The sequence below is a fragment of the Myotis myotis genome, unplaced genomic scaffold, assembly GCF_014108235.1.
Source record: "Myotis myotis isolate mMyoMyo1 unplaced genomic scaffold, mMyoMyo1.p scaffold_m19_p_4, whole genome shotgun sequence".
Classification (NCBI taxonomy): domain Eukaryota; kingdom Metazoa; phylum Chordata; class Mammalia; order Chiroptera; family Vespertilionidae; genus Myotis; species Myotis myotis.
Window position 1 is genome coordinate 7,903,622 of NW_023416346.1, and position 23,519 is coordinate 7,927,140.

The following is a 23,519-nucleotide window of genomic DNA, read 5'->3' on the forward strand; positions in this document are numbered from 1 at the left end:
ACATAGAATTTATTCCTGATTAAGATAATTTACACTTGCTGTTCTCTCTGACTACAATGCTTTTCTCACAGGTCTTCCAATGTCTGCCTCTTTTCATCATTCAGGTCTTAGTTCAAAGCCACCTCTTTAAAGAAACTTATTTTGTCCTTTCTAATGTTATCCCCACCCGTCACTCCCTATGTCCTCAGCCTAATTTATTTTACTTTAGAGCATTTCTATCAACTTGATGTTATATTTTATACTTATTGTGGTGAGCCGGCACAGCCATGGCATACTCAGCCCCACGTTGGGTGCCATATGTGCCGAGCCAGCACAGCCAGGTTCAGTGAGCCTGAGAGGGGGCGGTGAAGGATTGAGAAAAGACAGACAAGACAATAAAGCTGGGTCTGGGTTGGATGCTGTCCTCTCTGATGGAGAGCTAGCAACAACATCACGGACTACAAGCCATGTCTTTATTTTATAGCCAGATTCCACAAGGCAAAGTAAGGGTGTGGTCAAGATATTTACAACATTCTCATGGGTTTCTAATCTACTCAATTACGTGCACCTAAACTCTGTTAAGCCCACATCACTCAGCCAAATGGGACTACAGGTTTGGACCATGAGGTCAAGCTTACAACTATAGCTTTTGGCTATAATTGTGCTGGGAGGGCTTTTCCCTCCAAGCTGGGACTTGCACATGGCCATGAGAGGACTGTGCCCTCTCATTAGTCCAAGGCCACTCTCCAGAACTTAATACTTATATACTTACTTATATTAAATTATGTATTTATTCTATACTTGTTGCTGTTTTTTTAGTTTTTAGTTTTTTATTAAATTTATTGAGGTAACATTTTTATATATGTATTTATTTACTTATTTGGTTTATATAATATATTCATTTGTACATTTTATAGATCCTTTTTGTTCATTTTTTCTATCCCCAGTGCCTAGAACAATGTTTGGGATATAACAGGTGCTCAATAAATATTAGTTGTGTGCATAAGCAAACAATAATTCTCCAACAGCCAAACAGAATTTGTCAAATATTAGTATGCACTCTAGCTATGGCTTTTGGAAGTGTCTGGGGTTTGGGACAAGCAGACAAACTTGCTTTTACATTGGTATCCCTCAGCAACCAAACACCATGCTGTATACTTTCTTTTATACCCTTTTATTCATTCCACAAATGTTTATTGAGCACATAGAAGAAGAATATAGAAGAAAGCACCAGAACTATGTTCCAGTCTTTATTCTTCTGGATGACTTCAAAATATTACCAAGAAAATATACAGAGTAATATCAAAGAAAGTTCTGAGCAGTCAGGACAATAATAGAGAGAGGTAGGATCCCCACAAGATATTAAAACCTTTCATAAAGTAACAATAATGGAAATGTGTTGGTGCTTATCCAAATACAGATCAATATAACATAAATATAATTATTATTATTGTATTAATAATAATTATTATCGGAGAACCAAGATGGCGGCATAGGTTAACGCCGGAGTTTGCTGCTTTGAACAACTACTTCAAAAGTGAAACTAAAAAACAGAACGGACATCACCCAGAACCACAGGAACGCTGGCTGAGTGGAAGTCCTACAACTAGGAGGAAAGAGAAACGCATACGGACACTCAGAGGAGGCGCAGTACTGAAGTCAAATTCTGAGGTGCGGAGTGCGCGGAGCGGGCTGGCGGTGGAGGGCGCGGTTGGCGTTTTCAATCGGGAGGGAGTCGCAGACTCTGAGCTCCAGATACAGGCGAGTCTTTAGGGACTCAGACTCAAACGGGAGAAGCGGGACTGTCTGGCTTCGGTCAGAGCGAGTGCAGCTTTCTCTGCGAGCTTTGCAGTGGGTGCTGGGACTCAGAGAGGCAGAGCCCCTGGGGACAGGACTGAGAGCCGCCATAACTGCTCTCTCCGGCCCACCCTATTGATCCTGTTCGACCCGCCCCGCCCAAGCCCTGCACAGAGGCATTTGTCGGATAGCCTCAGGCAAAGGCTAGATTAGCACCTCCCTAGAGGACAGAAGTTCTCTCACTGCTGACACAGCTGATTCTCATAGCCACCTGGCCTGGAGGTCAAACCCTCCCTGGTATTAGCTACAACAATCAAGGTTTAATTATAAGACTGCGAACAAAGACCACTAGGGGGTGCACCAAGGGAGCATAACAAAATGCGGAGACAAAGAAACAGGACAAAATTGTCAATGGAAGATATAGAGTTCAGAACCACACTTTTAAGGTCTCTCAAGAACTGTTTAGAAGCCGCCGATAAACTTAATGAGATCTACAAGAAAACTAATGAGACCCTCGATGTTATATTGGGGAACCAACTAGAAATTAAGCATACACGGACTGAAATAACGAATATTATACAGACCCCTGACAGCAGACCAGAGGAGCACAAGAATCAAGTCAATGATTTGAAATGCGAGGAAGCAAAAAACACCCAACCGGAAAAGCAAAATGAAAAAAGAATCCAAAAATGTGAGGATAGTGTAAGGAGCCTCTGGGACAGCTTCAAGCGTACCAACATCAGAATTATAGGGGTGCCAGAAGATGAGAGAGAGCAAGATATTGAAAACCTATTTGAAGAAATAATGACAGAAAACTTCCCCCACCTGGTGAAAGAAATGGACTTACAGGTCCAAGAAGCATGGAGAACCCCAAACAAAAGGAATCCAAAGAGGACCACACCAAGACACATCATAATTAAAATGCCAAGAGCAAAAGATAAAGAGAGAATCTTAAAAACAGCAAGAGGAAAAAACTCAGTTACCTACAAGGGAATACCCATACGACTGTCAGCTGATTTCTCAACAGAAACTTTGCAGGCCAGAAGGGAGTGGCAAGAAATATTCAAAGTGATGAATACCAAGAACCTACAACCAAGATTACTTTATCCAGCAAAGCTATCATTCAGAATTGAAGGTCAGATAAAGAGCTTCACAGATAAGGAAAAGCTAAAGGAGTTCATCACCACCAAACCAGGATTATATGAAATGCTGAAAGGTATCCTTTAAGAAGAGGAAGAGGAAGAAAAAGGTAAAGATACAAATTATGAACAACAAATATGCATCTATCAACAAGTGAATCTAAGAATCAAGTGAATAAATAATCTGATGAACAGAATGAACTGTTGATTATAATAGAATCAGGGACATAGAAAGGGAATGGACTTACTATTCTTGGGGGGGAAAGGGGTGTGGGAGATGCGGGAAGAGACTGGACAAAAATTGTGCACGTATGGATGAGGACAGTGGGTGGGGAGTGAGGGCGGAGGGTGGGGCGGGAACTGGGAGGAGGGGAGTTATGGGGGGGGAAAGAGGAACAAATGTAATAATCTGAACAATAAAGATGTAATTAAAAAAAATAAAATAAAATAGAAAAAAAAGTATTATTATTATTATTATTATTGCCTATATAATGAAGTGAGAAGTACACTAGTACACCAATAAGGGTGTGAAAAGAATATTTCATTATTGGTATTAGAATAATCCTATATAAGAAAAGCCTAATATGCTGTGTCTCGTCACCCAGAGATCGGTCGACTGTTCAACCAATCAAAGTGTAATATGCTAATGATATGCTAAGGCAGCTCAACTGATCACTATGATGTACATTGACCACCAGGGGGCAGACAGTTGGCTGGTCAACCAGTCGCTATGACGTGCACTGACCACCAGGGGGCAGACGCTCCAACCAGTAGGATGGGGACTGAGTGATATGGACCAGACATGCCCTGGAACCCTCCCACGGTCCCTCCTTGGCCCAATCATGCACTGGTGGGGTCCCTCAGCCTGGCCTGTACCCTCTCGCTATTTGGGACCCCTCAAGGGATGTCGGAGAGCCAGTTTCAGCCGGATACCACAGGCCACTCCCCTCAGGAGGGTGCCAGATGCAGGGCTCATGGTGAGTGCTGCTGCAGCAGCACGAGACTCTCCCAGTCCGGAGTGATTGGGTGTGAGCCCGAGGCAGGTGCAGTGGGGCCAGGATGAGTGGGAGCAGCAGGTCGGAGCTGCAGGCGGCATTGGACTGTGGGTTTCTGCCTATCCCGCAGGCCACCCAGAGGGGCCCCACCCATGCATGAATTTGTGCACTGGGCCCCTAGTTATTTAATAATTAGGAAAGGAAAATTAAGATGTACATTTTCTGGCATATGCAAAAGTAAAGAATAAACAAAAACGCAATCATAACAAACTTTGAAAAAATGGATTAGAATTTCTTTTAGATGTTCTTTGGGATAATTTTAACTTTCTCTTATTCAGGTGTTTATCTTTTTAATAGAGTATGACTTGATTTCTTTTTTAGTTTTTGAAAATTTACAAAGAGAGCTCAATAAGATTTACTATATATTTAAAATGTTCTGTAGAGAGATAAGGAACAAAATAAAAAGTAAAGAATAAATAGTTAAGGAAATATGTACATAAAATATGATAGAAAAATATTAATACTTATATGTATAGGGGCATCAAGAATATACTAGCAAAATAAACTAAGAACATGAAAATAATCCACACAAGAGGACATGTAAAGAGTAAATAAACATATGGGGGAAGTTTCAAAGTCACTAATAGTAAAGGAAATGTGAAGTGAAATAATAAATAGGAAGTATTTGACAGCTATGAAATCAGTCCATGATGGTTTGGTCCTTTTGGAAAGCAATTTGGCAATATGAATCAGAAGTAATCAAAATACTTATATTCCCTGACCTAGTGATTAGCTCCTGAGGGTCAATCCTAAGAGAAAAATTCAATAGAAAGAAAGCTATATGTATGAATTTTCTGTTGTTGTTGTTACTTCTCACCCGAGGATATTTTTCCATTGATCTTTTAGAGAAAGTGGAAGAGAGAGGGAATGACAAAGAGAAACATGTGAGAGAAACACATCGATTGGTTGCCTCCTGCATGAGCCCTGACCAGGGCCCAGGCCAGGAGGAGCCTGCAATCAAGGTATATGTCCTTGATTGGAATCAAACCCAGGAGCCTTTGGTTCACAGGCTGATGCTCTATCCACTGAGCCAAACCGCCTAGGGCATGAATTTTTTTTATAATAGTAAGACTAAAGAAAACATCTAAAACTCAACAATGGGGTAAAGGCTATATGCAAATTTAAAATGAAAACTGTGCAGAAACATGGAACTATATGTTAGAGGTGATTATTAAGGCACAGGAAAGCCAAGCTAGTTATTTAAGTTCACCAGACTCAGTAAGTGATAAAGGTGGGACTTGAACCCAAGCAATGCAGCAATCAGAATCTATGGGTGTTTTAGTCTGCTCAGTCTACCATAACAAAATACCATAGACAGGGTGGCTTAATCAACAGAAATTTATTTTCTCACAATTCTAGAGGCTGGCTGAAAGTCAAAGAGCAAAGTTCTGGCACAGTTCATTTCTAGTGAGAACTCTCCTCCTGACTTGTAGACAGCTGCTTTCTCACTGTGTCCTCCCATAGTGGAGAGAAAGAATTCTCTGGTGACTCTTCCTCTTTTCCAAAGACACCGGTTCTATCAGATCAGGACTCCACCCTTATGACCTCATTTAGTCCTAATCACCTCCTTAAAGATCCTATCTGCAATACAGTCATATGGGGAATTAAGGCTTTCACATATGAATTGGGGCAGGGTGGTGGGGGGGAGGAAACACAATTAAATCCATAGCATTCTGCCCCTGGCCCCGCAAAATTCATGTCCTTATTGCATTCATTTCATCCCAACAGTCCAAAAAGCCTTAATTCATTCCAGCATCACCTCTTAGTTTCATCTAAATATAATCTAAATCAGGTATGGGTAAGACAAGCTATTAATTCATCGTGAGGAAAAATTCCTCTCTACCGTTGAACCTGTGAAACCAGACAAGTTAGGTGCTTTCAAAATACAATGTTGGGGAAAAAAACCACAAAATACAATGTTGGGAAGGCATAGGGTAGACATGCCCATTCCACAAGGGATAAATAGGAAAGAAGGAAGGAGTGAAGAGTCCCAAGCAAGTCCAAGACATTGTAGGGCAAATTCCATTATATGTTAAGGCTCAAGAATAATCTTTGACTAGATGCCTGCCTTCTGGGCCCACATGGGTGGCAATCCCACCCCCAAGACTCCAGGCAGCTCTGTCCCCACAGCTCTGGTCAAGAGCCATGTGGCCCTTTGAAACTGAGGAGCCAGCCTCACTCTGAAACTGAGGAGACAGCCCTGATGATTTCTGAATTACCTTCAGAGTCATTCTTCCCTTTCTGAAAGAATAGTGCATGTTCACAGCTGAAGAACTCTATGGTCCTTCTCTATAGTATATAAGAAGTCTGGTGGTCTTCCTTTCATCTCAATTTTTCTGTCCTCTTTAGTCCCATCTGGCAGTGTTTCTGTTGGTATAAGCCCATCTCTATTCCCAGCTTCTGCTGAGATGACTGATCAAGTTTATGAGTCACACCCATGAGCTCCTTATCAAATATTGTCCAGCCACACCCTTAGTGTTCTCTTCAGAACAAGGTATCTATCTTTTTTTTTCATTAAGGATAGGCTGAGAATTTTCCCAGTTCTGGTCCCTTAAATTCATCTCTCTCCTCTCACATTTTACTAAAAAAGTAAGGAGGTCCCAAGATGCATCTTCAATACTTTTCTTAGAAATTTTTTTTCTGCTAAATATCCAATTTCATCCATCTCAAGTTCTACCTTTAACAAAACACTAATACACAATGAACAAAGTTCATTGCCACTTTGTAACAACGATAGTGTTCCTACCAGTTTCCAACAACCTGTTCCTCATTTCTGTTTGAGACCTCACCAGAATCACCTTTACCATCCATATTTCTAGAATGTACATCAAAACTCTTCCAGCCTCAACCCATCATCTAATCCAAATCCACTTCCACATTTTTAGGTTGTTACATCAGTATCCTACTTTTAGGAACCAAAATCTGTATTAATCAGAATTCTTCAGAGAAATAGAACCAACAGGATATATACAGGGTCTCCCCCAAAAATGTATACACACTTCAACAGCTGATAGCTCAATTTTGAAAATGAAATGTATTTTAATAAACACTGCCTTTGTTCAATGTGTGTATATATTATCTATAATAATAAAAGCATAATATGCTAATTAGACTGGGGACATCCTTTCGGATGACCATCCAGATGAAGCCACAGCCGTGAGGGAAGCCTGGGTCCTGGGTGCCAGAGGGAAGCTGGTGCTGGCAGTCGAGGGAAGGAAAGCCTACTCTTGCACAATTTCATGCACTGAGCCTCTAGTCCAGCGGTTCTCAACCTGTGGGTCGCAACCCCTTTGGGGGTAGAATGACCCTTTCACAGGGGTCACCTAAATACATACTGCATATCAGATATTTACATTACGATTCATAACAGTAGCAAAATTACAGTTATGAAGTAGCAACGAAAATAATTTTATGGTTGGGGGTCACCACAACATGAGGAACTGTACTAAAGGGTTGCAGCATTAGGAAGGTTGAGAACCACTGCTCTAGTCTTATATAATAAAAGAGTAATATGTAAATCAACCGAACAGTGGAACAACCGGTCGCTATGACACACACTGACCACCAGGGGGCAGACGCTCAATGCAGGAGCTGCCCCCTGGTGGTTAGTGAGCTCTGACCCACAAGCCAGGCTGATGGCTGGCAAGTGCTGTGGTGGTGGCAGGAGCCTCTCCCGCCTCCGAGGCAGCGCTCCTAAGGATGTTGGACTGTGGCTTAGGTTGGCTCCCAAAGGGAGCCATCAGTCAGACATCCCCCAAGGGCTCCCAATTGCTAAAGGGTGCAGGCCAGGCTGAGGGACACCCCCCCCCCCAGTGCATGAATGTCGTGCACTGGGCCTCTAGTATACTAGTATATATAAAATTATATATATATATAATTTCACATAGTTTATATTTTTATATAATACAATTTATTATAAGGAACTGCCTCACATAATTTTTGAGGCTGCTAAATCCCAAGATCTGTAGTTGATAACCTGGAGACCCAGGAGAACTTACTGTGTATTTCCAATCTGAGTCCTAAGGTCTGAGAACCAGGAGAGCTAATGGTGTAATTCTAGACTGAGAGCCAGCAGGATCAAAACTAAAAAGTGTTTATTTTTTCAATTTGAATCTAAAGGCAGGGAAAGACCTATGTCCCAGCTCAAATGCCAGGCAGGAGGAGTTTGTTCTCATTCATGAAAGGGTCAAACTCAGGCCTTCTCAATGGATTAGATGAGGTCCACCCACATTAGGGAGGGCAATCTGCTTTACTAAATCTATTACTTCAAATGTTAATTTTAACCAGAAATACCCTCACAAACACACCCACAATAGTGTTTGATCAAATGTCTGGGCACCCTGTGGCCCAGTCAAATCAACACAAAATTAACCATTATAAAATTGACCGATTAACCATGAGTTTAACAATTGGCTTATTTTATCAGTGCCTGCCCTTCTTGACCCTCATTGGCCCTTTGTATAACTTTCTTAATTATTTTGCTGTTTACTTTTACTAAGTGTATTTTTCTGGATTCTAAAATTTATTAGGATTTGCATTGGAATTGACTTTGTCCAATTCAGCCTCCATACTACTGCCAGGGCAAACTTCTTCATGTACAAATCAGATAGCATTCCTCTCTTGATTAAAACATTTTGATAGTCTCCAAAGCTCTCTAAACTCTTCTGCAGGAATACTAGACTTTTCACAGCCTGACCCCTGCCAATCAATCTCTCCTCCTGCCCCACCTATCTAACTGTACTCTAGTCATCTTTCATAACTTGCAGTTCCCAAAAGTGTGTGATCTCCTTTTCTCCCATTCTTTTGCTCATGTTTATCCCTCTGCTTGGAATATTATATTGATCCTCCTGTGCCAGATAAACTCCTATACATATTGCTGTCACCTTCTTTGTGAAGCTTTCCTTAACCCTGCAGACTAGCTTGGGGCTGTCTTTCTGTGTTCCACAGTTACATCTATTCTGACATTTTTCTCCTCTATATGAATATTTCCTTTTTTAGTTGTCTGCCTTCCGTACTGAATTGCATATTCCTTGAGATCAGATACACAGATTTATACCCAATGCCCAGCATATACTAAGTGACTCAATACATTTATTAAATAAATGAGTTGTAGCAATGATGAAATGTATAAAGAGGTAATTGTAATTATTCAGGGGAGAGGTAATGAGAACCAGATTTATAGTGGTGGCAAGGAGAACGGCAAAGAGGGAACAGGTTTAAGATACTTTTGAGAGGCAGATTCAATAGGATGTGGGGACCAAATATAAAGGCTAGATGAGAAAGAGGAGTCAAGGATGACTGGGTTTCTTGGAAGAGGACGTGGTATTGGTAATAATAGAAGGGAATACATGGATGGAGAACTGGCTTGGTAAAGTAAATAAATGTTGTTAGGACAAGAGTAGCAGGTGACAATAGAAATACAGGTAGAGATGTCCAGCTGGCAATTAGAAATACTAACTGGGGCTTAAGATTAAGCTAAAGAGACCAAAATCACTCAGAGACGATAGCAGATACTGTTGGCAATGCAGTAGCCAAAAAATAGTCTGCAGAAAGAAAAGAGAGTTGAGAAGAGAATCATAAGAAAAACTTGCTTTGAGTGGGCCAGAGGAAAAAAATGGAGCCTTGAGAAGCAAAGGGGTAGCTGTCAGAGAGGTAATAAGAGAACTTGACATGTGATGGTTCATGGAAGCCTGGAAGGGGGGGGGAAGTTTCCAATAGTAAGAAATCAACAACATTAAAGGATTGTGAAAGAGAAGGAAGGGCAGAGATTTAGACTATGTGGAGGTTGTTGAAACACCTGAGATAGTAGTACAAGTTGAATGACAGTGCACAATTATGAATTATGAAGCCAGAAGTTTGATGGTAAAAGAAGAGAAACAGATAGAAATAGAAACTAGACCATCAACTTACACCATACACAAGAATAAACTCAAAATGGATAAAAGGCTGAAATGTAAGTTGTCAAACCGTAAAAATCTTAGAAGAAACCATAGGAAGCAAAATCTCAGACATCTCTCATAGCAATATGTTTGCTGATACATCTCCTAGGACAAAGGAAACTTAGGAGAAAATAAACAAATGGTACTACATCAAAATAAAAAGCTTCTGCTCAGCAAAAGAATTATCCCAAGAAACTAAAAATACCAATCATAAAGGATATATGCACCCCTATGTTCATAGCAGCACAATTTATCGTAGCTAAGATTTGGAAACAGCCTAAGTGCCCATCAGCAGATGAGGGGATTAAAAAACTGTGGTTCATCTACACAATGGAATACTACGCTGCTGTAAAAAGGAAGGATCTCCTACCATTTGCAACAGCATGGATGGAGCTGGAGAGCATCATGTTAAGCAAAATAAGTCAGTCAGAGAAAGATAAATATCACATGATCTCACTCATTTGTGGATTATAATGGACAACATAAACTGATGAACAAAAACAGATCCAGAGACAGAGAAGCATCAATCAGACCGTCAAACCTCAGAGGGCAGGTAGGAGAGGGCGGGGATAAAGGAGAGAGATCAACCAAAGGACTTGTATGCATGCATATAGGCCTAACCAATGGACACAGACATGGGGGGGTGAGGGCATGAGTAGGAGGGTGGGGGAGGCAATGGGGGGATAAAGACACATATGTAATATCTTAATCAATAAAGAAAAAGAAAAGAGGAGAAACCAAGATGGCGGCATAGGTTAACGCCGGAGATTGCTGCCTCGAACAACCACTTCAGAGATATAACTAAAGGACAGAACGGACATCATCCAGAACCACAGGAAGGCTGGCTGAGTGGAAATTCTACAACTAGGAGGAAAGAGAATATCATACCCAGACTCAGAGGAGGCGCAGTGCTGAAGTGAAATACTCAGGTGCGGAGTGCGCGTGCGGAGCGGGCTGGCGGCGGAGGGTGCGGTTGTTGTTTTCAATCGGGAGGGAGTTTCAGACTCTGAGCTCCAGATCCTGGCGAGTCTCTGGGGACCCAGACTCAAACGGGAGAAGCGGGACTGTCTGGCTTCGGTCGGAACTCGAAGGCAGCTTTCTCTCCGAGGTTTGCAGCGGTTGCTGGGACTCTGAGAGGCAGAGCCCCTAGGGACGGAACTGAGAGCCGCCATAACTGCTTGCTCTGGCCCGCCCTGTAGTTCCCCAGGGACCCGCCCCGCCCAAGCCCTGCACAGAGCCATTTGCCGGATAGCCTCAGGCAAATGCTAGATTAGCACCGCCCTAGAGATCCAGCAGAGAAGCTCTCCCACTGCAGACACAGCTGACTCTCATAGCCAGTTAGCCTGGAGGTCAAATCACCCCTGGTATTACCAACAACAATCAAGGCTTAACTACAAGACTGCGCACAAAGACCACTAGGGGGTGCACCAAGAAAAGATATAAAAATGCGGAGACAAAGAAACAGGACGCAAATGTCAGAAATGGAAGATATAGAGCTCAAAACCACACTTTTAAGGTCTCTCAAGAACTGTCTAGAAGCTGCCGATAAACTTAGTAAGGCCCTCGAAAAGACTGGTGAGACCGCCGATAAATGTAGTGAGATCCTCAAGAAATCTAATGAGACCCTCGATGTTGTGATAAAGAACCAACTAGAAATTAAGCATACACTGACTGAAATAAAGAATATTATACAGACACCCAACAGCAGACCAGAGGAGCGCAAGAATCAAGTCAAAGATTCGAAACGCAAAGAAGCAAAAAACACCTACCCAGAAAAGCAAAATGAAAAAAGAATCCGAAAATACGAAGATAGTGTAAGGAGCCTCTGGGACAGCTTCAAGCGTACCAACATCAGAATTATAGGGGTGCCAGAAGATGAGAGAGACCAAGATATTGAAAACCTATTTGAAGAAATAATGACAGAAAACTTCCCCCACCTGGTGAAAGAAATAGACTTACAGGTCCAGGAAGCGCAGAGAACCCCAAACAAAAGGAATCCAAAGAGGACCACACCAAGACACATCATAATTAAAATGCAAGAGCAAAAGATAAAGAGAGAATCTTAAAAGCAGCAAGAGAAAGAAACCCAGTTACCTACAAGGGAATACCCATACGACTGTCAGCTGATTTCTCAACAGAAACTTTGCAGGCCAGGAGGGAGTGGCAAGAAATAGTCAAAGTGATGAATACCAAGAACCTACAACCAAGATTACTTTATCCAGCAAAGCTATCATTCAGAACTGAAGGTCAGATAAAGAGCTTCATAGATAAGGAAAAGCTAAAGGAGTTCATCACCATCAAACCAGTATTATATGAAATGCTGAAAGGTATCCTTTAAGAAGAGGAAGAAGAACAAAAAGGTAAAGATACAAATTATGAACAACAAATATGCATCTATCAAGAAGTGAATCTAAGAATCAAGTGAATAAATAATCTGGTGATCATAATAGAATCAGGGACATAGAAAGGGAATGGACTGACTATTCTTGGGGGGGAAGGGGTGTGGGAGATGCGGGAAGAGACTGGACAAAAATTGTGCACGTATGGATGAGGACAGTGGGTGGGGAGTGAGGGCGGAGGGTGGGGCGGGAACTGGGAGGAGGGGAGTTATGGGGGGGAAAAAAAGAGGAACAAATGTAATAATCTGAACAATAAAGATTTAATTAAAAAAAAAAGAAACCATAAACAAAATGAAAAGGGAGCCCACTATATGGGAGAACATATTTGCCAGTGATATATCTGATAAGGGGTTAATATCCAAAATATATAAGGACCTCATACAACTTGAAAAAAGGAAGACAAGCAATACGATTAAAAACTGGTTGACAGGGGAGATATCAAGATGGCGGCTGGCGGGACAGTGGTGAGTGAGAGGGTGTGAGTGAGTAAGGGAGTGAAAGGGGCATGTGTGCACATGTTTGGTGTGTGCATATGTGAGTGAGGGACAGTTAGATCTTGCAAGAGACTCGGGGGCTGGCAGACCAGGCTCTCCTGGATAGGGAGCCCCTGCCACCACTGTGGGCACTTCCTGGGCTGCGGGGCTCAGGCATGGAGCCCACGCCACCTTGAAGGGGAGAGCAGCCTCTATAGGAACTCAGCCTCACCACCACCTGGCCTTGGACACTGCCCAGGACTCTGCAGCCACTCTGGCCAAAGTCATGCTGCCTCGCCTGCAGACCCCAGGACATCTGCCTCCCAGCTGCCGACTCCTGGTCCCCTCAGGCATGCAGCTCTAGCAGCAGAAACCACAAATTGCCCTCCCTGGCTGCCAGCTTCTGGGCATCACAGTTATGCTGTTCCAGCAGAAGGCCCCATGAGCCCACCTCCCTGGCAGACTGCTTCTGGGCCCTTCTGTGAGCCACTGCTGGGTGTGTGCCTCTCCAACCAAGGGTACACGGCCCCAGCAGCAGAGCCTATGACTTCCCCCTCCCCTGTTGCTGGCTTCTGAACACCCCAGCTTCTGGACACTGAGGTCGCGCTGCTCCAGCAGCAGATCCCATGACTACTGCTTCCTTGGCCACTGGTCCTGGGCCCTGCAGTGAGTTGCTGAATGTGTGCCTCTCCAGCCAAAGGCACATAGCTTCAGCTGTAGAACTAGTGGCTACCACTTACCTGGCCTCTGGACCTTGGGCCACTTGGTGAGTTGCTAAGTGCATGCCTCTCAGCCAACATCACATGGCTCTAGTAGCAGACCCCACAACTTCCCCCTCCTGGGTTGCTGGCTTCTGGACATCTCTGTGAGCTGCTGAGGGCTCGCTTCTCTGGCCAAGGTCATGCTGTTTCAGCCACAGACTCCAAGATTCCTGCATCCCCAGCCACTGTCTCCTGGGCACCCACCCTTGTGATATGCAGAGTGAAGCCACCCTGACCAGAGTCCCGCTGCCTCATTCACAGACTCCTGGACACCTACCCTCACTGTCACAGGTTCTGGGATCCTCACAGTGATTTGCAGAGTGACACTACCCCAGCAAAAGTCATGCCACACCAGCCAGAGTCACACTACCTCAGCCTCAGGCCCTGAGACACCCTCCTCCCAGGCCATGGACTCTAGGATCTCACAGGGAGCACATGCCAGTAAGACTTCAGGCAACCCTTGCCACAAGAACCGGAACCACGAGCACATCCACAACAGCTTGCACGATGAAGCCAGGTGTGAGTCACATTGTCAGACAATCTGTGATGAGACTTCATCCACAAAGGAGAAACCAAGATTCAAGACCCAACTATATCAGGAGAACCCAAATAGTTCAAGTAGGGGGCTCCATTAGAACACCAAGCTCAGGAGATCTGAGAGACAGCACCACTGGGTCCCACAAATCACCAACTACATAGGATCACCCCCAAAAGAACCTGGGTAGCATAGCAGTTGGATCTAAGACATAGAAACAATTACAGGAGGAGATGGAAGATGGCGGCGGTATAGGCAGACGCATCCCAGGTCGTGTCCCGGAGCAAATGGAGTGAGCAGCTGAAACTAGTAACATCCACCCCGAATTGGCGAAATTGCTCAGCTGGTGAGACGGTTTGCAGCCGGGAAGAGCAGAACTCCCCTGGAAAGGTAAAAAAAAAAAAAACAGGGATTTGGGCAGGAAAGTTTGCCAGACCTCTGAGCCCAGAGAGTCGGAGGGAGACCGTGTGGCAGACAGCCGCGTCCCTTGGGACAGGCACAGCCCCTGACAGGGGAAAGGAGAACCGCGGGATTCCTGGCGCCGCCGGGGGAATTGAGAGCTGGGTTCTGTGATCACGGAGGACTGAGTCTAAAGGGGGCAGCCTGAAGAGCTGACCAGACCATGCAGTCCCGGTAAGAGAAGAAGCTTACAGAAACCAAGCCTTTCCTGTTTCCGCGGCCGGAGTTTGTTTGTTTGTTTTCACTGAATCCTGTTCGTGGGACATTTCAGATACAGACACTCACCTGTGCTGAAGAGAGGGAGAGTGTGTGGAGGAGTGGAATCTGGGGAGAGACTGAGGAGAGAAGGGGGGCCGGGAGAGGTGGAAGCGAATTGAGTGCTGAGACACCCCTGAGCCCAGGACTGGGGCAGCCATTCTCTCTGGAGAGTGAGACTCCTCCCCCCAGCCCCCAGGCAAGGAGCACAGCCACACCCAGATTCCACCCTGTATGAGATCAAGGATTAAAATAACCTGATCAGTCCCTGGGAGTTAACAGGGTCTGGCCTATAGAGGGATTTTCAATCCCAGCAACAACACAGCGCCGGTAACTAACTATTACGCAGCCAGCTCTGGGCAGTGAACTTCCACTGGACAGAGAGGCCCTATAGCCTCAGAGGCCAACCCCAGAACACTGCCACCCAGAGGCTGACCCACAAACTGACTCTTTGCTAAACACAAAATAAGGCAGTCTGGGAAACAAATGCGGCTTGCTTTAAAATAAGGACTGTGGTTTACAACACAGAGGAACAGTGTATCGCAGGGAAACTCAACACTCTCCTGAATACCTGGCAGGTCTAAGGCGAGCCACACTGAAGAATAGAAGAACCAAAGGACCTTCACTACTGCAATTTTTTTTTCTTTTTTCACCTTTTAACTAAGAAACCAATTTTTTTTATTTTTTTTATTTTTTTTATTTTCTTCTTTTTTTTCTTTTTTTTTCTTCTTTTTTCCATCACCTGATTTAACCCTTTTAATTACTACCTTCTTATTTTTAACCAGTATTATTACTGCTACCATTTTACCATTTTTTTTAAAGTGCCATTTTATTTTCTCTTTATTTTATTTTGGGATTAGTGTTCTCCATTCTATTTTCATTGTTATATTATTGGTTGTTTCTAGTTTGCATTCATCTCCAGGGAGCTGTTGCTGGAATTTGTTGGGATTAATGGCTGTTCTATAGGAGTTTTCTCCTCATATAAATAGTCGCTAACCCTCTTCCACTTCATTCTCTCTTTTCGCTCTTTTTTTCTTTTCTTTTCTTTTCTCGCTTTCATTTTCCCCCCTCCTTTTTCCCAATTTCATTTTTGCACTCCTTTTTTTGGTCCCTACTTTTCTTTTCTTTTTTCTCTTTTATCTTTTTCTCTTCCTTCTTCCTTATCCCCTAATTCTCTTAATTCAGGTGGTCACCTTTATTTGGGGTTATTAATATCGTGAATATATTTGTGTATAGTGCCTGGTACATGGTGCCTTGTTGTGTTGTATTTTGTGCCTTTAAATCAACGCAGCAGATCCAAGCAACAGCAACCTCCTGAGCACCACACCATCTGCTGAGGAACAGCAGCTGTACGTGAAACCTCGCCCCACCAGCCAGAAGAGCCACCACAGCTGTGAACAGCACCCACCAGAGGAGCTGCTCCCAACTGAAGAGCAGCTGCTACCGCAACCGCCCGAAGAGCAACCACAGACCAAGGAGTCACTGCCACCAAGGGAGCAACCACTGAATGACTCAACGTCTAGATATGTCAGTGAGATCAAACATGGGTAGACAAAGAAACCCCCAAAGGAAAGAGAAGGAGGACTCTCCAGAAAAGCAGCTAAGTAATACAGAGGCATGCAACATGACAGAACAAGAATTCAGAATAAGGGTCCTAGAGTGTATAAACCGGATGGAAGAAAAAATCAAAAACCTCTGCAAGAAGCAAGAAGAAACAGATGAAAAAATCAACAACTTAAGTAAGACCCAAGAAGAAATGAAGAGTGATATAGCTGCAATGAAAAACTCCATTGAAAGTATCAACAGTAGACTAGGAGAAGCGGAGGACCGAATTAGTGAATTAGAAGACAAGGAAGCAAAACACACCCAAAATGTACTGCAATTGGAGAAAAAAATTAAAAGACAGGAAGAGAGCCTAAGGGAGCTTTGGGACAACATGAAACGAAACAACATACGAATAATAGGGGTACCAGAACAACAGAAGGATGAACAAGGATTAGAAAACCTATTAGAAGAAATAATATCAGAAAACTTCCCTGAGGTGGGGAAGAAAAAAGTCACACAAGCCCAGAGAGTCCCAAACAAGGTGAACCCGAAAAGACCCACACCAAGACACATCATAATTACCATGGCAAATGTTCAGGACAAAGAGAGAATCTTACAGGCTGCAAGAGAGAGACGGAAAGTTACATACAAGGGATCTCCCATTAGATTGTCAAATGATTTCTCAACAGAAACACATCAGGCCAGAAAAGAATGGACAGAAATTTACAAAGTGATGCAAAGCAAAGGACTGAATCCAAGAATACTCTATCCAGCAAGGCTATCATTCAAACTTGAAGGGGAAATAAGAAGCTTCATAGACAAAAAAAAGGCTAAGGGAGTTTATCACCACCAAGCCAGCAATGCAAGGAATGCTAAAGGGACTGGTATAAAAATAAGAAATAAAAAGCTCAGAAAGAAAACAGCCACACAAAAACAGAAATGCCTACAAACAAGTACCTTTCAATAATAACTTTAAACGTAAACGGACTAAATGCTCCAAACAATAGACATCGAGTGGCTGAATGGATAAAAAAACATGACCCATACATCTGCTGTCTATGAGAAACCCACCTCATTAGAAGGGACTCACACAGACTGAAAGTGAAAGGATGGAAAAATATCTTTCAGGCAAATGGAAAGGAAAAGAAAGCTGGGGTAGCAATACTTATATCGGACAAAATAGACCTCAAAGTGAAGGCCATAACAAGAGATAAGGAAGGCCACTTCATAATACTAAAGGGATCAATACAACAAGAAGATATAACCCTGGTAAACATATATGCACCCAATGCAGGAGCACCCAAATTCATAAAAAAACTCCTGGAAGATATCAAAGGAGAGATCGACAACAATACAATCATACTAGGGGACTTTAATACACCACTGACAACACTGGATAAGCCCTCTAGACAAACAATCAGCAAAGAAACAGCAATCCTAAATGACTCACTAGATCAGATGGACTTAATAGACATCTTCAGAACACTTCACCCCAAAGCCAGGGAATATACATTCTACTCAAATGCTCATAAGACATATTCAAAAATAGACCATATATTGGGTCACAAGCAAAGTATCCCCAAATTCAAGAAGATTGAAATCATAAAAAGCGTCTTCGCAGACCACGATGGCATAATATTAGAAATAAACTACAATAAAAACAACCCAAAATACTCAAACACCTGGAAGCTGAATAGCATGCTATTAAATATTGATTGGGTTACCAATGAAATCAAAGAAGAAATTCAAAACATCCTGGAAACTAATGACAATGAAAACACAACAATCCAAAACCTATGGGACACAATGAAAGCAGTCCTGAGAGGGAAGTTTATAGCTCTACAGGCCTATCTCAAAAAACAAGAAAAAATGGTAGTAAATCATCTAACTCTACAACTCAAAGAATTAGAAAGAGAGCAACAAGAAAACCCCAGAGTGAGCAGAAGGAAGGAGATAATAGAGATTAGAGCAGAAATAAATGACATAGAGACCAAAAAAACAATACAGAAAATCGATGAAACCAAGAGCGGGTTCTTTGAAAGGATAAACAAGATTGACAAACCTCTAGCCAGACTCACCAAGAAGCAAAGAGAGAGGACCCAAATAAACAAAATCAGAAACGATAGAGGCGAAATAACAACAGACCCCACAGAAATACAAATGATTGTTAAAAAATACTATGGACAGCTCTACTCCAACAAACTACACAACCTGGAGGAAATGGACAAATTCCTAGAAAAATACAACATTCCAAAACTCAATCAGGAAGAATCTAAAAATCTCAACAGGCCAATAACTATGGAAGAAATTGAAGCAGTCATCAAAAAGCTTCCAGCAAACAAAAGCCCAGGACCAGACGGCTTCACAGGGGAGTTTTACCAAACATTCAAGGAAGAACTAAAACCTATCCTCCTCAGACTACTACAAAAAATTCAAGAGGAAGGAACACTTCCAAGCTCATTCTATGAAGCCAGCATCACCCTAATACCAAAACCAGGTAAAGACAACACAATGAAAGAGAATTACAGGCCAATATCCCTCATGAACATAGATGCCAAAATCCTCAACAAAATCTTAGCAAATCGGATCCAGCAGTACATCAGAAAGATCATACACCATGACCAAGTAGGATTTATCCCAGGGATGCAAGGATGGTACAATATCCGCAAATCAATAAACGTGATACATCACATAAACAAATTGAAAGAAAAAAACCACATGGTCATATCAATTGATGCAGAAAAAGCATTTGACAAAATTCAACACCCATTTTTGATAAAAGCTCTCAGCAAGGTGGGAGTAGAAGGATCATACCTCAACATAATAAAAGCCATATATGACAGGCCCACAGCCAACATCATACTCAATGGACAGAAACTAACACCATTTGCCCTAGGAACAGGAACAAGACAGGGATGCCCCCTCTCACCACTCCTGTTCAACATAGTACTGGAAGTGTTAGCCATTGCATTTCGGCAAGAAAAAGAAATAAAAGGCATCCAAATTGGAAAAGAGGAAGTAAAACTGTCCTTATTTGCAGACGACATGATATTATACATACAAAACCCTAGAGACTCCATCAAAAAGCTACTAGACTTAATACATGAATTTGGCAATGTAGCAGGATACAAAATTAACCCCAAGAAATCTGAGGCATTTCTATACACCAATAGTGAACTTTCAGAAAGAGAGATTCTAAACACAATCCCGTTTACCATCGCACCAAAAAAATTAAGCTACCTAGGAATAAACGTAACTAAAGAGGTAAAAGACCTCTACTCAGAAAACTACAGGACGTTGAAAAAAGATATAGAGGAAGACATAAACAGATGGAAGAACATACCGTGTTCATGGATTGGTAGAATCAACATCATTAAAATGTCCATACTACCCAAAGCAATCTATAAATTCAACGCACTTCCCATTAAAATACCAACGGCATACTTCAGAGATCTAGAACGAACTCTCCAAAAATTCATCTGGAATAAAAAAAGACCCCGAATAGCTGCAGCAATCCTGAAAAAGACCAAAGTAGGTGGGATCTCAATACCAGATATCAAGTTGTATTACAAAGCCACTGTTCTCAAAACTGCCTGGTACTGGCACAAGAATAGGCTTATAGATCAATGGAATAGAATAGAGAGCCCAGAAATCGGCCCGAACCAATATGCTCAATTAATATTTGACAAAGGAGGCAAGAACATACAATGGAGCCAAGATAGTCTCTTCAATAAATGGTGTTGGGAAAATTGGACAGATATATGCAAGAAAATGAAACTAGACCACCAACTTACACCATACACAAAAATAAACTCAAAATGGATAAAGGGCTTAAATGTACGACAGGAAACCATAAAAATTCTAGAAGAATCCAAAGGCAACAAAATCTCAGACATATGCCGAAGCAATTTCTTCACTGATACAGCTCCTAGGGCACTTGAAACTAAAGAGAAAATGAACAAATGGGACTACATCAAAATAAAAAGCTTCTGCACAGCAAAAGAAACCATCAACAAAACAACGAGAAAACCCACTGTGTGGGAAAACATATTTGCCAATGTCATATCTGATAAGGGCCTAATCTCCAAAATTTATAGGGAACTCATACAACTTAACAAAAGGAAGATAAACAATCCAATTAAAACATGGGCAAAGGACCTAAATAGACACCTTTCAAAAGAGGACATTCAGAAAGCCAAGAGACATATGAAAACATGCTCAAAGTCACTAATCATCTGAGAGATGCAAATCAAAACAACAATGAGGTACCATCTCACACCTGTCAGACTGGCTATCATCAACAAATCAACAAACGACAAGTGCTGGAGAGGATGTGGAGAAAAAGGAACACTTGTGCACTGCTGGTGGGAATGCAGACTGGTGCAGCCACTATGGAAGACAGTATGGAGTTTCCTTAAAAAACTGAAAATGGAACTCCCATTTGACCCTGTGATCCCACTTCTAGGAATATATCCCAAGAAACCAGAAACACCAATCAGAAAGGATATATGCACCCCTATGTTCATAGCAGCACAATTCACCATAGCTAAGATCTGGAAACAGCCTAAGTGCCCATCAGTAGATGAATGGATCAGAAAACTGTGGTACATCTACACGATGGAATACTATGCTGCTCTAAAAAGGAAGGAACTCTTACCATTTGCAACGTCATGGATGGAACTGGAGAGCATTATGCTAAGTGAAATAAGACAGTCAATGAAGGAAAAATACCACATGATCTCACTCATTCATGGATAATAGAGACCATTATAAACTTTTGAACAATAATAGATCCAGAGGCAGAGCTGCCTCAAACAGATTGTCAAACTGCAGCGGGAAGGCCGGGGAGGGTTGGGGGGCAGGAGGTAGGGGGGTAAGAGATCAACTAAAGGACTTGTATGCATGCATATAAGCATAACCAGTGGACATGAGACATTGGGGGATAGGGGAGGCTAGGGGACTGTCTAGGGCGGGGGGATAAAATGGACACATATGTAATACCCTTTGTAATACTTTAAGCAATAAATTAAAAAAAAAAAGAAACAATTACAATGGGACAAAGAAACATCACCAAAGGAAAGAAAAAGAGAAATTACCAGAAAAGGAATTAAATGAAATGGAGGCAAATAATTTGTCAGAGAAAGAATTCATAGTAATGGTTATAAGGATGCTCAAATATCTGGATGACAAATACACACAACTCAATGAGAAGTATAAGGAACTGAATGAGAATTTCACGAACATGAAAAATAATCAAGAGGAAATGAAGAATGACATAGCTGCAATAAAGAACACATGGCTAGCCAGTTTGACTTAGTGGATAGAATGTCGGCCTGCAGACTAAAGGGTCCCAGGTTCAATTCCGGCCAAGGGCACATGCCCTGGTTGCAGGTTCGATCCCCACGCAGTAGGGGGCATGCAGGAGGCAGCCAATCAATGATTCTCTCTCATCATTGATGTTGCTATCTCTTTATCTCTCTCCCTTCCTCTCTGAAATCAAGAACACAATGGAAGGCTTCAACAGTAGATTAGAAGAAGCTAAGGACTAAATCAGTGAGTTAGAAGACAAAGTAGAAAAAACACCCAAGCTCAGCAGCAACTGGAAAAAATAATTTTAAAACAGGAGGAGTGTCTAAGGGAGCTATGGGACAACCAGAAATGAAACAATATCTGCATAATTGGGATGCAAGAAGGAGAGGAAGCTGAGCAAGGCTTAGAAAACCTGTTTGAAGAAATAATGACAGAAATCTTACCAGACTTGGGGAAGAAAAGTCACACAAATCCAAAAAGCACAGAGATTCCCAAGCAAGATGAACCCCAAAAGACCTTCAGCAAGACATATAATTAAATTGGCAAACATAAAAGATAAAGAAAGAATCTTAAAGGCTGCCAGAGAGAGACAGACAGTTACCTACAAGGGATCTCCCATTAGACTATCAACTGATTTCTCAACAGAAACACATCAGGCCGGAAGGGAATGGAATGAAGTATACAAAGTGATGCAAAGCAAGGGACTGAACCCAAGAATACTCTATCCAGCAAGGCTATCATTCAAAATTAAAGATGAAATCAGGAGCTCCACAGACCAAAAAAAAAAAGGCTAAGGGAATTTATTATCATGAAGCCAGCAATGCAAGAAATGCTAAAGGGACTACTGTAAATTAGAAGAAATAGAAAGGATAACAGGCATAAAGAATAAAAATGGCAACAAACAAGTACCTATCAAGAATAACCTTAAATGCAAATAGATTAAATGCTCCAATCAAAAGACATAGGGTAGCTGAATGGATAAGAAAACATATATATGCTGTATACAAGAGACACACCTCAGAACAAAGGACTCACACACAGACTCAGAGGGAAGGGATGGAAAAAAAATTTTCAGTCAAAAGGAAATTAAAAAAGCTGAGATAGCAATATTTATATCTGACAAAATAGACTTCAAAGTGAAGAATGTAACAAGAGATAAGGAGGGCCACTTAATAATACTAAAGGGATTGATACAACAAGAGGCTATAACTCTGCTAAACATATACTAATATGCACCCAATACAGGAGCATCCAAATACTTAAGAAAAACTTCTGGAAGATATCAAGGCAGAGATCGACAGTAATACAACCATAGTAGGGGATGCTAATACCCCACTGACATCACTGGATAAGTCTTCTAGACATAAAATCAACAAGGAAACAGAAATCCTAAATGACTCACTAGATCAGATGGAACTAACTGACCTCTTCAGAGCATTTCACCCCAAAGCTACAGAATATGCATTCTTCTCAAGTGCACATGGGACATTTTCAAAGATAGACCACATCTTAGGACATAGACTAAGTCTCTACAAATTCAGGAAGACTGAAATCATATCAAGCATCTTCTCAGATCACAATGGCATAAAATGAGAAATTAACTACAATAAAAACAATCATAAACAATCAAACATATGGAAGCTAAAAGGTATGCTATTAAAAAACAAATGGGTTACCAAAAAAATCAAAGAAATAAAAAGCACACTGGAAACAAATGACAATGAAAGCACAACCCAAAATCTATGGCAGGCAGTAAATGCAATCTGAGAGGAAAGTTCAGAGCACTACAAGCTTATTTAAAAAATAATAATAATAACTGTATTAAGTTGTCAAACCCTACAACTTAATGATTAGAAAGAGAGCAACAAGAAAA